The 13,056-nt window shown below is 46.3% G+C and overlaps 1 non-coding gene across 1 annotated transcript; it reads left to right on the top strand.

Annotated features, from left to right (window-relative positions):
• The first annotated feature begins 224 nt into the window (after window positions 1-224).
• LOC118974892 (small Cajal body-specific RNA 20) lies at window positions 225-355 on the top strand. Its single transcript, XR_005063969.1, has one exon.
• The last annotated feature ends 12,701 nt before the right edge of the window (window positions 356-13,056 follow it).

Genomic DNA, 13,056 nt, shown 5'->3' with positions numbered 1-13,056 from the left:
TAATACCTTTCTTAAGTTGGTGGAACTCTGCAATTGTTTTAGCTTATTTCCTTTTTTAGACACATGTCCAAAGTTGTGCCTCTCTGTTGCACCCCACCATAAAGCACAACCAAGTATGTTAGCAGCGTTTGCAGGCTGACGTACCCGAGTATTCCACAAAATTAGCATTTAGGGCTGTCACTCTACACCGTCTTACCCAACACCTGAAAACAACCCCAGGACAGGGCCTCTCTCTCCTGGGGCTGTTGAAGGTTCCTTTTCTTCTGAGCCAGAGCTGGAGGCCAGGACTAGCTTTAAGGATTATTATGGGGGCTACCTGGAGCTGGGCAGCCTTGTTTTCCTACCTCAGATATTTGTAGTTGCTGGGAACCCCTGCTTGATGTATGCCGGGCTATGGCTGTAAGTGGTCACACTGGGCATAACACCTCTGGCTTTCCTTGGATACTTCCAGGCTCTTGTGAGCTGATATGGTCTAGGTTGCCCCAAAAGTAACTTGGTGCTGTGTCTGCCCCATAGGCAGGATGCATGCCAATCCAAATAAGTGGCCACCTATCACAAAGATGCCTACGTTTCAAGGGGAGTGTCCAGAAGTGGGGGCTTCTATTGTAAAAGGCGCATCTGAGGCCAGCAAACTCAGAAGAACCTTACCATTTTCCCCGCCTGGATTAACTGGGGTGGCAACCAGACAGCTCCACCCAGCAGCCCACAGCTGTTTCCTGCACAGGGTTCCTTACAGGATTGCAAGGCGTGGGGTGGTAAGGAACAGCTGTGAGTGGGTGCTGGAGGAGAGTCACAGGTGTCAGGCAAGGAAATCAGACCTGACACCCAGTACCCCTGCCACAAGTGCAAGCCCAGCTTCTAAGCAGTTAGCTCCACCCAATGGGACAGCTCAGTGTCTCCACAATGGGAGTTGTGCCATCCTACCAGGGCACTTTACCTCTGGAAAGTTTTCTATATTGACATGGCTTCTTCCTTAGCTGATAAAGCAGTGTTTTAGAAAGGTTCTAAAATTCTCAGCTCTAAATTCCCTATCTCTGTTGACAAGGACGACTTCCAGGTACAGGGATAATGCTTTTCACATGGGAGATTTATTTTCTGCTTTCAGAAGTCAGAGGAGGGTTGGAGCGCTGTTCTTGTACTGACTGTTTCTCAAGTAACTTAAATTCAAAATAGTGAATGTGCCCAAGTCATGTATTTGGGGGTGGTAACGTTTGCTCCCCTTCAGTTAAAAAATCCATCCTCATCCATCCAGGCTGACCCCTCCCACTAGTTCTGACAGGCCCGACCAGGCATGCTTCAGACAACACTGCTGCACACTCCTAGTCACTCCAGAAGCTCCACCCCACCCTAGTATGCCTCAGCCTACAGTGGGTTCCCTCTTACCACTAGAGAACCCTTCCAGAGTTGAGATCATCATCAAATGTTTACAGCTGAACAAATGTGGGACTTGGAATATACCAAGAGAACGTATTTTTTTTAAAGTTCTTAAGCTTGTATATCATCCTGCCTATCACTAACCATCCATACACCTTGGCTCATTGCTCTGAAGACTCCTTAGGAGAACACTGCTTCCGTATCATTGCCATAGGAGGATAATGCCCAGATCTTTCCCCTTGGGGTGAATAAGGACACTGCAAAAATGAATTAAGATCCTTGTTTCCACCCCACCCTACCCTTCCTAAACACCACCATGCCAACGTCACCAAAATATAAATATAACTCTCCTTCAGTCATTGATGATTATTTTCACCAGAAATGAAAAATAGTTCTGTGTGTCCACCCAAGCACATGTGATGTCAATTCCTCAAGAATAGATGTGAAAAGGTACACAAGCATTTTGAATTTGTCGTCTGTATGCTTCCTTCATATTCATTGGCATCAACATTCATGTAATTGCTGCCCATTGCTTGAGAAACCAGATTACAAAGCTCTCCCCACTGTGTACCAATAGCTGTTGAGCTAAGTGGTGAGGATAGTTACTTCCTGTGAATTTTTTGGTGTTCTAGAAACTCAGCCTCCACCCGTGAGTGCCAAGAGTATTTAGTATTAGTTGAAATTATACAAAGAACAAGCTTCTGTATGATATCTACAGTGCTTATCTCTCCTATAGCATCTAGAAGGCCACTGGCTTCCCAAAGTCACAACATCCACGGTCAAAGTTATTCTTTGTGCCCAACACTTGATCCTCCACATATTCCTCTCAGTAAGTGGTGTTGTCTTCTGTTTTAAGCCAGAACCCCTGGAATCATCCTTGACATTTCTCTCTTCATTAATTCTCATTCACTCCATCACGAGATAATTCTCATTGTCACAATGGGGTGTCCCACTATTATCTAGTGAGCAGAAACCAAGGAAGGGCACTAAAAATATCCTACAGTGCACAGCAGAGTCCCCCACAATAAAGAACGATCCCTTCCAAAATATCATTAGTGCCCAGGTTGAGAAACTCTAAGCTAATAGTATTGCACCAATGCCAAAATTTTCTGGTTTTGGCAATATACTATTGGTTACATATGATGTTACCATTGGGGGAAGCTACATGGATGCCATGCAGGATCCCTATGTACTATTTACCAACTTCTTGTAAGTCATAAAGTACCATCATATTTTGGTACCCATCAGCTTCAGAACTCATCCAACCCGGTACCCGTCCTGTTTTGACAAGAAAAAAAAATGATGATTCACCACTCAGTGCTTGCTCGGGACTGGTCACACTTGCTTGCTACAACCTGTATGAGTCATGACACCACCTGCAACGGAAAATGCTTCATCATTCGGTACTCGTTGGTCTCGATGCTCATCATGAGTTCCAGAACAAATAAATGTCCTGCCTACCACTGTATTTCTAAATCAAAAGTTGTAACAATGATAATAGTGAATTCAACCTTCTAATTACTCTCTGTTGTGCTCAATATGATGCCCCCATTTAAGTATATTATTCAAATCCAATTCCATATCCACTATCTACTGACTGTGTGTCCTCGGTCACTCAAACTCTGTGATTGACAGTATTCTCATTGGTAAAGTGCAGATGATGCCATTGTAAAAAATTATGTGACATGTGTCTGTTCTTCTGCCAGTACCAGGCTGTTTTGATTACAGTGGCCTTGTAAGACAGTTTGGTATCAGGTATTGTGATCCCTCCTACTTTGTCTCTCTTTCTCAGAATTGCTGTGGCTATTCGGGGTTCTTTATGGTTCCATATAAGTTTTTGAAATGTTTGTTCTGTATCTGTGAAACATGCCACTGGTACTTTCATAAGTATTGCGTTGAAACTATCGATTGCTTTGGGTAGCTTGGCAATGTTCATAGCAGCACAATTTGCAATAGCCAAGTGCTGGAAGCAACCCAAGTGCCCATCAGTAAATGAGTGGATCATAAAAGTGTGGTACATTTGCATGATGGAATTGTATGCAGCAGAAAGAAAGAAGGAGTTCCTACCTTTGTGACAGCATGGATGGAACCAGAGAGCATTATGCTCAGTGAAATAAGCCAGGCTGTGAAAGACAAATAGCATATGATCTCACCTTTAAGTGGAACCTAATAAAAAAACAAACAAGCAAGCAAAATATAACCAGAGACATTGAAATTAAGAACAGTCTGACAGTAACCAGAAGGAAGGTGGGAGGGGATAAGGAGGGGAAGGGTTTTCCAGAACTATACAGGACACATGGACAAAACCAAGCAGAGGTGGGATCAAGGGAGGGAGGTGGGGATGGCTGGTGTGGGAGGGTAGTGTTGGTGGGGGGTAAATGCAGACAACTGTACTTGAACAACAATAAAATAAAAATTAAAAGAATTATGTGACATGGAGTTCATGAAGGTACGCCATGGTTTGTTAACTGGTGTACAAATTTGGGGAACTATAACTTTTAGCCCTGGCTAAACTTTATATAACTTATCCCCTACCTCATCTCTCGCCAAACTGATGTATTTGCTTTCCCATATTTTTTTATCCTTCTCTGTCATCTTTGTTTTAAGTGATTTGCCTAAAATGCCTCTTCCCCCTTCAACTCCGTCCAAATTCTTTTGGTCGAGGATTTATGCACAAAGACAAACTGGTTATACAAAGAGCAAAAAAAAAAAGATATTAAATGTTCAGCATTGGAGAAAATGGCCAACTAAATTATGGTACCTGACTAGCAGTGTTGGCCATCAATTAATTCATTCAACAGATAGAATGCTACCCAGATAATGTCAAGTTAAAGGAGTTCCTCATCACCAAGCCCTTATTATATGAAGTGTTAAAGGGACTTATCTACAAAAAAGAAGCAGATCAAAACTATGGACAGTAAAATGACAGCAAACTCACTATCAGCACATGGACCTAAAAAACAAAAACAAAAACAAACTAAGCAAACAACTGGAACGGGAATAGAATCACAGAAATGGAGATCACATGGAGGGCTATCAGTGGGGAGGGGGAGGGGGAGAATGGGGGAAAACGTACAGGGAATAAGAAGCATGGTTGGTAGGTACAAAATAAACAGGGAGAGGTTAAGAACAGTACAGGAAATGGAGAAGCCAAAGGACTTTTTTGCATGGCCCACAGACCTGAACTAAGGAGCGAAAGTGCTGGTGGGATGGGAGTAGAGGGTGGGGGTGGGGGGGATAAAAGGGAGAAAAAAATGGGACAACTGCATTAGCATAATCAATAAAATATACTTAAAAAAGAAAAAAATATTTATTGAGTACCTACTAAATGCCAGGCACTGTGCTTGACCCTGAAATACAAGATGGTTATGGTTGACAAGAAATGTGGTTTGAATGGTTGAATGAGGGAAAGAATGAAAAAACAAGTTGTGACATAATAAAAAGTAGATTTGTTCTTTGTCCCTGGTTCCCGGCACAAAGCTCTTCAAACCCTTAGGGTTTCCTGAGTGATATCATCACGGTGGAATGAGCAGCCAGAGGGGAAATAAAGGCAGGGCCCTCGCCATTACAATCTAGCCAAGAACCTAGTACAGGAGGCTAAAAGCAACAGCTCACACATTGCCCCAGAAATCCTGAGCCTGGTCCGATAAGGCTGCCAGGTGTCCCGAACAACAAGTAAACTGTGATAGTGCAGGAGGCGGCGGGGGTGGGGGGGGTGCCCTTGAAAGTCTGTGTGTATCATCTCCCCTAGCTGGGAACAGGAAAACCTTGAGACTGTGTCCTCATCCCAAGGCCTGGAAGGGGGAAGGGGAGGGGTCCGCCATGCCCAAAGAAAAGCTCCTAAAACAACTTTGGTTAACTGCCTGCCTCCTGTCACGTCTGCAACACAAGCAAATAGAGTCTGGAGCAAGATAAGGATTCGGGCTAAGAGACCCCCCCCCCATACCTATGTTTGGGTAGTCACGTCTCCCTCAGAAGGCTGGCTCCACCTTACCTGCCACTCAGAATGTAACTTCTTCACCCCCACCCTACCCCACCAAATATAGAAGTCCTCAGAACAAAGGACTCTCTCTCCCTCTCTTGGCCTCTTCTCTTGGCCCCGTGGTTCTCTTCTCACAGGAGGGATCCATGGCCAGCCGACCTCTGGCCACTCCTGTCCACTTCTCGGATGGCCACCTGACTTCTAGCCATCTCTTCTTTGCTCTAGCCACCCTTGCTTGTGCTTTCCTATTAGAACTTAGCATTAATAAACTTTGCTTGCATACTAGCAGGCTCGCTGGCCTGTAACTCTTGCCTGCACCAACAAAAAGAGCCAAGATTCTGGGAGTTTGTCCTGGAACATATGGTGCTGTGACTTGGACAGTAACTTGGATCTCGCCCTCTGTGTCCAGCCCTTTGGAGCTCAGTGAGCACAGTCCCTCACCTCTCAGGTAAAGGAGATGCTGCACTGTAGAAGTGGGACATTCAAACATGCTAGGCCTGTGTTTGGAGGTAGAAACAATGAAATCTGGAATGAATGTTCAGGTTCTGCCTGGGCTCCAAAGACGAAAGAGACACTTCCTCCCTCTGGCCTCAGTTCTCGGGTGTCCCTCCTTGAGTGGGGGCCTTGCCGCGGGGTCTGAGGTCAGTCCAAAATACGTGCAGGGGCCTCATAGGGAACTCCCATCACCCACCACCCTGAGCCTTCTCTGACTCTAAACCTGGCCAGAAGACAAGTCAGTTTATTTTTATTAAAAAAAAGTTTTTTACTGTTGTTCAACTAGAGTTTTCTGCCTTCTCCCCCCACCTCTCCCCACCCCCCCACCGCTCCCTGCCTCCCTCACCATTTCCACCCCACCTTGTTATTGTCCATGTGTCCTTTATAACTGTTCCTGTAAACCCTTCACCCTTTTCCCCCATTATCCCCTCCCCTCTCCCTTCTGATCACCGTCAGCCTGTTCTCAACTTCGATGGTAACTGTAAAGAAACACCTGCTGACTTGCAGTTTAAGGGGAATCTATTCTCCCCATTTCCAAACCATGAAATGAATGGGCTCTGACATGTGGAGAGAATAGATATTTGTATGTTTGCATTGTGTGTTTTAGATAAATAGAATTGGGTATTTAAATTAGCATATTTGTGACTTTAATACCATTACGATTTGCCTTCAAATGAAAAAAATCTCAAAATTCCTATTTGGTTTTGTGCATCCCACACCCCCCGCAAAATGGAATCATGATTTTAGTGTGTTAGCTTTGCTGAGAGTCCTACCCGTGTTTAGAACGTCTCCATTCTACATTCCCCTTGGTCACATGTGAACTGCTGCCATAGTTTTCTTTGGGTGTAAAGAGTGTCTACTGCCTTCTGTTTTCATTCTGCAAAGAGGTAGTGGATGTTTTTCCTTTCCTCAATGAAAAGGCATTCTTAAAAACTTATCAAAATACAGGACCACTAAGCCTCTGCTGCATCTGAGCAAATTGGTGGCTACCATTTTTTTTAAAGCACAAGACGCCCATAAATCTTCAGGTATTTTCTTTGGTTTAATATGCATTTTTTGATATAAATTCAAAGCAAGAGAATAAAAATCACGCATTGTTGAAAAAAAAAAAAGAACCAGCTCCTGGATTCACTGATCCTTAGAATTGTGCTTCTTAGTCTCTATGTCACTTAATTCTGCTCTGATCTTGGCTATTTCCTTCCTTCTACTTGCTCTGTGCTGGCTTTGTTGTTCTTCTTTGAGTTCTTGTAGATGTAGGGCTAGGTTGTTTATTTGAAATGTTTCTAATTTTTTTTAGATAGACTCGTATAGCTATGAACTTCCTTCTCAGGACAGAAAAGTCAGATTAGATCACTGTCCTGTCTTAAGATTGCAGCACCTCTCCCCGCCCAGGCAGCTCCGTACATTTCTCTCCCCCACGTGGCTTTCTTGCAACATCTCTCTCCTCTAGCACTTCTATTTACGTGAAAAAGCTCCTTGCAGGACTTGCAGGGAGGGGCAACGTTACTTTGGCCAGGTGAAGGTCTTGCTCTCTCCCTCCCAAGAACTTGCTGCATCCTTGCTGCACCCCGGGTCAAGCATTTAAAAGCCACTAGGGTGCTTGCTGTAACAAAGACACCCATGAGAGGATCATCTGGGACGTGGACCAGGGCAGAGTGCTAGGTTTCCCACCAGCCTCAAGCAGAGGTCCACGCACGGAGAGGCACACTGTAGAAGCAATCACAGTCCCAGCCCCGGGGCCCATTCTCCACATGGGTTTAGTTCTCGAGAGGAGAAAGCAAGGTTTTAGCCCTCCCTCCGTGGAAAGTGCTGTCTTTTGCAGGTCCTTTTCTCCTAATTATACTTTTCTCTGCTCAAATTTGCTTCATTCCTAAGTTTCCCCCTTTTCATTTCATAATACACCCCTTAAGTCGAATGGTTGGTGGTCTAATCAGGCTTAAGTTTTAGGGGACTTATCCTGCTTACTTGAGAATGTTGAGTATGTATATTGCAGAAGGTTCAGGTAAGTCGTAGATGGTCTGTGCAAGTTGAAGAAGGATTGTGTGGGGGGAAGGAAGGAAGGAAGAAGAAGGAATTAAGGAAGGGAAGGAAAGGGAAGGAGAAAGAATGAATAGAGGACGGGAAGGGAGGAATAAAGGAAAGAGATATATGCCACATCCATGTGCAGCATGGGAAGGAAAGATATTGGAGGGAGGAAACGTAAGCATACAAGTCTTTGAAACACTGCAAAATTCTAGACCCAAGAGCTACCAGGTCCTGAGAACAATAGGGTAATTCAAATGTCTGGCAAAGCTAATTAGGCTTCAGTTTTAAGGAACTCGTACTTCTTTTAGAACGTGTGTCTTAAAGAAGGGACATCGACGTACAAGTTTTTGAAACACTACAAATTACTCAAACTCATGATAGCTTGCGGGAGCAGCAAGCTGCCTGCCTGTCTTTCCAACACAGAGGGAAAAGTTACATTTTAAAACTTTCCATTTTTCAGGCACTGCTTGAGGTCTGAGCATGATATCTCAGTTATTTCCCCCCCTCAGATTCCTGAGCAGAGCGGAGAGGGTGGGGGAGGCCACTCTTAAGGGGAAAACAGACTGCTTTCCAGCTTACTCCCAGGGAATAGCTATCACTGTTTAACACCTTAACTCCCAGCTAAGCTTTTTGCTCCCAGCAAGATGCAGGAACTACTAAGGCTCTTTCCCAACCCCCTGGAAGAGGGGCTGGGCAGTCTTGCCACTCCCTACGTCAGCTTATGATGTTTTCCCCTCTTCTAGATGGAGAATCGAGAGTCCGTTCCTGCTGGTACCCCTTTAAGAGGCATCCTTTCTGACTGGTCACAGTTTGATCCTTAAAACTTAAAAAAAGGCTGACGGTATTTTGGTAACACAGCTTAGCCCCAATATCCACTAGGGGATGGGGAGGTTTGGCCACTGTATGGGACCCTAAAACTCACCCTAAGGCCTAGAAAGGAGAAGGGGAAGGGTAGCCTCACCGCTGTCCATCTCTACCACATGGTCTTGCCACCCTCTCATGAGGTAGCCTCCCCGCTGTCCATCCTTTGTGTTTTTCCCTTCTCTGGACCCCCCTGGTACCCACCCCCCAGGGGCAAAGTCAGATAACGGCTGTGTCAGGTAAACTCCTCCCACTGGCTTGAGGGAAGATGTCTCCTCCTTCCCGGTGAGAAATCAGGAGTCTATCCCAGATGGAACCCCACTAGGCACACTTTGACCCCAAAACTCTGGAGAAGGAAACACTAAAGACTAAAAAGACTCTTTTTCTTCAACACTGCTTGGCCCCAGGATCAGCTGAGGGATGGGGAATCTTAGCCAATATATGGGAGCTTAAATCACAGTGCCGTATTCCAACTTGGTAGGTGACTTCTCAGAAATCCCATATGCACAGACATTCTTCCATTTAAGGGGCAGAGGAGACCTACACTACAAATGTGAGCTATATCCCACCACAATACCATCTGATAGCTATTCCACAGGCATTTTCCCATCCACATTCCCACCCTACAACTGGGAGAGGGAGGCCAGGGTTCAGGAGAAGGGGGAACAGAAAGAGGCTAGGCACGCCCAAGTTCTAGCCACGCTTATGGGACATTCACAGTCACATCCTCCGGGCCCTGCAGAGCCTGCTCCAAATAGCACGAAGTCATGTGTGCCGAGAGCTCGGGCATTGGGCCCAGGAGTGTCCTGATCAAAGTAGGCTACCTCGTACGCCCTGCTTCAAATTCAAGACTGCAGGCCACTGGGCAGCCCTCTGTCCCTGGGACCATAGGGGCCCTGAGCCTGAGGCTGCAGCTGCCTTGCAAATGGGAACTCAGGACTGGAACCGCCTGCCCCAGTCGGCCCCACCTCGAGAGGCCACCATCACTGGACTGGAGCCCAGGGTATGCATGAATGTGGCAGGTAGAACAATAAACTTTTACACAGGAACACCACCTATTCTCTCCTTACTTCCTTCTCTGGACCCCTCTCCTCCCAGTCCTAGGAATAACAGGAAAACCTACAATGAGGTAGGAGCCGCCCTCATTTATTTGGACGAGCATTGCAGGGCTGTAGAAACGAACTTAAGGCCACCAACACGAACAAGGCAAATCAGGAGATGTGGTGTATTGAAAACCTAGGAGGGTTTACTTCAGGTCCTACTCAACACCCCAACTGCAGTGAAGCTCATGGGGAGAGCCAGTTGGGCCCTTCCATCTCTAATGAAACCTGTTTCTCATAAGCCCCCACAGGAACCACAGCCTGAGATGTACGCTTGTGAATCCATCTAGGACCTCCAGCTTCTCTTCACAAAACAAGGACCTGTTACAAATAAGTAAAGCAACAATCGGGACACTCTTTCTACCAGCCTGTCAATACTAGTTAGTGTAAGATAAAATCCTAAGGCTGGTGTCCCAGTCCTTCCTTGAAACTGTGTCTTTGTCATCTTTGCTTCTGTTCTGAAAAGGGGTGGCTTAGGTGTTTTTTTCCCCCCACCAGAGAGCCCACTAGGTAGACAGTAAAACTTAGGAAGGAAAACATGAGTCATTTAAACACTCTGAATTCTCCTTCTGGAGGCCTAGCCGCTGCAGTCCCAGGAACAAGCCGTGCCATGCTTGGTATTTCATGCTCCATCTCTTTGTTCTGGGTCAAAGGAAACATCTGCTGCAGGGTCTACTGATGACATTCTCGGTGATCTCCGTCTACGTTAAGGGCAAGGACTTCCCTTCATGCTTTACATTTTTCTCCCTCCCTGATCCCTCCAGAACTTGGCGTTCTGAAAGAGTGAATAAAGACATAAGGTTTCTATGCACAAACCCGATAAGACGAGTTACTAATAGTAGTTTTGCCAATGGAGACTTTGACTGGAATGTCACACCTGAAACGGGCATGCCTGGGCTCTGGTTGTCACTAAAAAGCCTTGAGGAACTGGGATCGACTTTCAAAGCTGGTGAAAGCCCACCGAAGGAAAAGCCTGGTACCTCGGTTGGTTGTGCAGTTCGTAGCAGTCTTTCCAGGGAAGGAATGAAGGTTGCTTTCCTAAAAGATGGCTAGGAGGACTTGAGAGAGGCAGGTGCTACAGGCGAGGCCAGATGGCAGGTGTGTATCTCAGCTTCTGTGCCCCGAAGGGCCGACAAAAGAGTCAGTCTAATGGTTCCTTGTGTGAGTTCCAGCAAAGCAGACTCAAAGAGCAATTGCTGTGTTTAGGCAAACAAACGGGAAAAATTAAAAGCAAATAAAATATAACCTGAGACACTTAAATTAAGAACAATCTAACAATAACCAGAGGGGAGGGGGGAGGGGACAGTGGGGAGAAGGGTTTTCAGGAAGCACTAGAAAGGACACATGGGGAAACCAAGGGGGAGGGTGGAAGCAAGGGAGGGAGGGGTGTTTGGCTGGGGTGTGGGGCAGAGTGGTGGGGGGAGGAATGCAGACAATGGTAACTGAACAAGAATAAAATAATCTTTAAAAATTAAAAAAAGATACATATCAGCAATGTCTAATGACCATTCTTCAAAGGAATGTAACAAATTTGGCATTTACAGTAATAAGTATTTCTTTTTTTTACAGTAATAAGTATTTCTTTTTATAATGAAAAAAATCTGGATGTCATGTAGTCCCTGGAATGACAATAAGGGTGATCTTAGGGCGAAAAATCATAATTCGAGGAAAATTACAATACTCAGTGGAGGACATTAGACTAGTACAGCTGTTTTCAAAGTGTGTTTTCACTTGGAAGCAGAAACTGGGTGTGTAACATCCTTAAAGATGCTCAATTTACAGGCAAGAAGGGCCTGTCAAATTGCCACTGTTAAATGTCATTGCAGTAAAGGCCTTGCAACTGGATGTCTTCCCGAAAGACAGTCTCGCAGACTCAGAGACTGGTTTGTAGGCTGCTGTGTAAATTAACCATTTTGCACAGGTTTCCCTGTCCACGTGATGAGCCTCTGCGCCTGTTCCAGCCGGGAGACCGAGTCTTACTGAAGACCTGGAAGATTCAAGGCCCCGAACAGCACCTGGCTGAACGATGGACTGGTACCTGTCATGTCCTGTTGACAACACATTCTTCCCTAAAGCTGAGGGGAATCAAGTCCTGGGTCCACCACACAGGTGCTCTAAAGCTACACATGATTGTCACAAACAACGACCAACCTCAAGGACAGGAGGCCCCAGACATCCATCACAGGCCAGTGGAAAAACACTTGCCCCCACCAATAGTTAGCAAGCAGACAGAACCCAGTGAACCGTCAACGTCCCTTTTGCAGCAGGAAGCAGCCAGAGCAGTCATCGCCCCAAAGCCCCCCAAATTTGGATTCTGAATGCTTGAAGGGGCAATGTTAGGTAGGATTGCCAGCAAACCAAGGCAGAAAGGAGGACGGAGACACATCTCACCCATTGACCCAGTAGCCCTGAGCCCAAAGTCCTGAAAAATTGGGGTCCCTTTACTTGAGGGGGGAATGTTATGGTGGAATGAGCGGCCAGAGGGGAAATAAAGGCAGGGCCCTCACCATTACAATCTAGCCAAGAACCTAGTACAGGAGGCTAAAAGCAACAGCTCACACATTGCCCCAGAAATCCTGAGCCTGGTCCGATAAGGCTGCCAGGTGTCCCGAACAACAAGTAAACTGTGATAGTGCAGGAGGCCGCGGGGGTGGGGGGGGTGCCCTTGAAAGTCTGTGTGTATCATCTCCCCTAGCTGGGAACAGGAAAACCTTGAGACCATGTCCTCATCCCAAGGCCTGGAAGGGGGAAGGGGAGGGGTCCACCGTGCCCAAAGAAAAGGCTCCTAAAACAACTTTGGTTAACTGCCTGCCTCCTGTCACGTCTGCAACACAAGCAAATAGAGTCTGGAGCAAGATAAGGATTCGGGCTAAGAGACCCCCCCCCACCCATACCTATGTTTGGGTAGTCACGTCTTCCTCAGAAGGCTGGCTCCACCTTACCTGCCACTCAAAATGTAACTTCTTCACCCCCCCCACCCCACCAAATAAAAGACTCTCTCTCTTGGCCACTTCTCTTGGCCCTGTGGCTCTCTCGTCACACAGGGGATCCCTGGCCAGCTGGCCTCAGCCCGGCAGGCTCCTGGCCACTTCTGTGCCGGCCACCTGGCTTCTAGTCACCTGGCCTCTGGACACCCTTGTTCTAGCCACCTTTGCTTGTGCTTTCCTATTAGAACTTAGCATTACTGAACCTTGCTTGCATGCCAGTAGGCTCGCTGGC

The sequence above is a fragment of the Sturnira hondurensis genome, unplaced genomic scaffold, assembly GCF_014824575.4.
Source record: "Sturnira hondurensis isolate 20B ecotype Veracruz unplaced genomic scaffold, ASM1482457v3 Scaffold0019947, whole genome shotgun sequence".
In the NCBI taxonomy this organism is placed as follows: Eukaryota; Metazoa; Chordata; class Mammalia; order Chiroptera; family Phyllostomidae; genus Sturnira; species Sturnira hondurensis.
Note: the sequence above shows the minus strand (reverse complement) of the source record. Positions and strands in the feature narration are given on the sequence as shown.